The following is a 3,188-nucleotide window of genomic DNA, read 5'->3' as shown; positions in this document are numbered from 1 at the left end:
AGATCTCCTGTTAACTACAACAGGAATTGCCTGCATTTTGTTCTCACTGGATACCTCTGCCATAGCTAATATACTATCTCCCAAAACTTTTCTGAGATAGCTAATATTTGACCAAGACATTCTGAAGGATAGACAAATATTTATTCTTCAATATTCTCCAGCCATTCTCCATAAACTACAGTAGCTATCATACTCTGGTCTCTTGAAGTAAATGTTCTTAATAGGCTGATTTTTAAATAAAAATAATCACAAAAGGAAATAATTAAATTGATTCCATGACCCTCACATAAAATTTCTCTGGATAAATTTTTCACAGAATTTCAAGGAATATTGGTTATTTCTTTCAATGACATTTTTGCTCATTACCACAACACCATGAGAGCTCTGAAACCCTGTTTACTCTGTTGGCCCTGTTCTGCATTCATTTTTAAGTTAGACTGGTGTTGCCCACCAGTTATGCTATTTGTGTATCCTGCTCTTCCTTTATTTCATAGTTACTAATGTTAACTTCTTACTCATTTAATCAAAAATATTTACAGAAAATCTACTATAAGCCAAGCATTCTTTTGGTTGTTAAGTATAGAGTGGGGAAGCAAAAATAGACCCAAATTCCTGCCACTATGGACTTTACCTTCTGGTAGGAGAGGATGGAAAATAATTATGTAAGCTATATAATATATGAGGTGGTAGTAATTACTATGGGGAAATATAAAAGCAGGACAAGAGGCTTAAACATGCAAAAATTGAACAAAGTTTAAATATAGTGGTCAAGTTAAATGTGATAGTGGGAAAAGGCTAGTGTGGCAAGAGTGGAGAGAGGGAGAAGGAGTAGCGAGAGATAAGGAAGGACAGGTCACATGAGGTCTTCTAAAGTGCAGGGTTGAATAGAGAAGTAAAAGATAAGACTTGAGCTCTACAATTATCTGCTTGGCTGGATACTGGATTGAAAACCATCAGTGGGACTCCAGACATGGAGGCTCCACTGGGCTGTATGTTCTCCAAGCAGCTGCTGTGGGCCCCTGCCACCTGCTCCAGGACTTCCAGGCCAGGCCTCGCTTCTTCAAGCATCACCTTCTGCACCAAGAACTTCTAGCAGCACCCTGGTAGACGAGTTGGAGTTATCATTTGAGGCTTGCTTTGCTTCTCTCATGAGTCAGGATTATGTCAATGAAACAGATCAGGAAGAAATTTGAACTAGTGTTGATCATTGTTTCCAGAAGTTTCTGGATATAGCAAGACAGACAGAATGTTTTATTCTACAAAAAAGATTGCAGTTGTCTGTCCAGAAACCAGAGCAAGTTATCGAAGAGGACATCTCAGAACTAAGTAATGAATTGCAGTGGAAAGACGTGCTGGTGCAGAAGTACTTGACAAAGCTGAGTATAGGCAGCAGGTGCTGGAGGACATCAATGGCCCCAAAAGCTGGCCAGAGTCCCTCAGGGTTCATTGGCCTACCAGGAGCAGGCCTCTACCAATATCTCTATGCCTCTGAAGGAGATCCAGGAGGGGTCTGGCATACAAGGAGCCCCCAGCAGACAGTTTTGCCAAACCTGTCTGTGTGGACATGGCATTTTAGTAGAGCTCTTTGCTGAAGAATGAGTTGGTATTAATTTCGCTTCCACCTAAAAATTTCCCCCAGTTTTTAATGAGGTGTTAACTACTTGAGTATTTTACAAAATGCCTATAGCTTGGTAAATGAAGTGAGGTTTTGTTTTGTTTTTGTTTGTTTTTTTCTTGGTAGCAAAGTTTAGACTGTTAGTTTGATGACACAGTTTCTTTCTTGTGTTTTGGCTTGTATTTAAAATTTTGAAATTTTTGTATGACTTTGTATATTTTTTTCCAGTTGTTAGTTTGTTATGATCTGAGGGGGAAAATTACAATATTCAGAATAAAGGGAGAAGGAGTTTGGTTTTAGGCTTATTATGATAGCTACCCATCCATAGTAGTGGAGAAAAATATGTAAATTTGCCGTCTCAACTCTAAACTACTTCAAGAAGAGGAATCTATGAAATATTTGTAATGCTTCCAGAGCAGTACAGAGTGCAGATATTTTGTAAATGGATTGGAAAAAGGGTTAAAATATAATAGGTTAGTGTAGTAATAGTACAGTAGATCCTCAAGTTGCTGCTGCCTTTTATTTGGGTAAATTTATGTTTTGTGTGGTGCTACTGTTTTGAGAGGAGCTGTATTAGGAGCATGATGTGCTAAAAGCCTTGCAGTAATGAACCAGTATAAATCACAAAGCAGAACCTGTCTCTCTATTGTAAAAGCTAGGATACAAGTAAAGTATAAGGGGTCAAAACTTGGTCTGATTCCTTATCTTTTGAATTTTGTTTTGTTTGCTTGTATTTCTGTTTTACTTTTTGGAGAAAAGGTAGTTTACATGAAGGAAAATTCTTATGCATGGATTTTGATTTCAAGGGACTAGGACCTTGGGGTAAACAGTGAACTGCTGAGTGATCCTCAGCTATTTTAACTCCACAGAGAGCATGTGGATCCTTTATGGCGGAGGTATTTTGCCCTCTTGTCAGAGGAGGTTTTAGTTTCTCTGTTTTATACATCTCTTAGATTACATCCCTTCAATCAGTACAAACATTCCACTGTTTTCTAAATAGTCAGTAGGTCTGTGGTTATGTCTTGGTTTATTCTGTCCTCTCCCATCCTTGAGGTCCCTCCCCACTTGCCTTGATATCACTCGTGTTACTGATCTGTCCTGGATGCCACCTGGTCCACAAAGCCTCTGCTCCATTCCAGGGCACAGGACTTTTTATTCCTTCCACTGTCCTTGCAGGTTAGTAATGGTATCTGTTTCTGTGCTCCTTGCTGCATTGTATACCCATGGGAATTAGGCATTACTCCACTTAAATATAAAGGAACATGTATATGATACTTTGTATATACTTATTACTCATTTTTTGTATGTTCTGTGAGGATGTTACGTGACTTGTGGATGCATGACCTGTGATGACCAGCTTGAGACCAGCAGATCCCCTCCGTTAGATTGTACAGGTTAAAACTTAAAAGTTATTTTTTACTCATAAGAATTTAACCTGGTCATCTAATGCTAATTAGAAGGTCTGATTGGCAGCTTTATGTTTCTTAAGTAAAATTCTAAATAAACTCAGTTTGAGGCAGTCTTTCAATGATTAAGTTATTTTCAGTGAAAAGATCAGAAACTGTTCTATTGG

At 38.3% G+C, this 3,188-nt stretch overlaps 1 pseudogene; it reads left to right on the top strand.

Moving 5' to 3' along the window:
- The first annotated feature begins 970 nt into the window (after positions 1–970).
- On the top strand, positions 971–1,599 carry LOC124077882 (mediator of RNA polymerase II transcription subunit 28-like; annotated as a pseudogene).
- The last annotated feature ends 1,589 nt before the right edge of the window (positions 1,600–3,188 follow it).

The sequence above is a fragment of the Marmota monax genome, unplaced genomic scaffold (assembly GCF_021218885.2).
Source record: "Marmota monax isolate L192 unplaced genomic scaffold, Marmota_monax_Labrador192_F-V1.1 WCK01_AAM20220418_F8-fsc00027, whole genome shotgun sequence".
Lineage (NCBI taxonomy): Eukaryota > Metazoa > Chordata > Mammalia > Rodentia > Sciuridae > Marmota > Marmota monax.
This window is presented reverse-complemented; position numbering and strand designations above follow the sequence as displayed.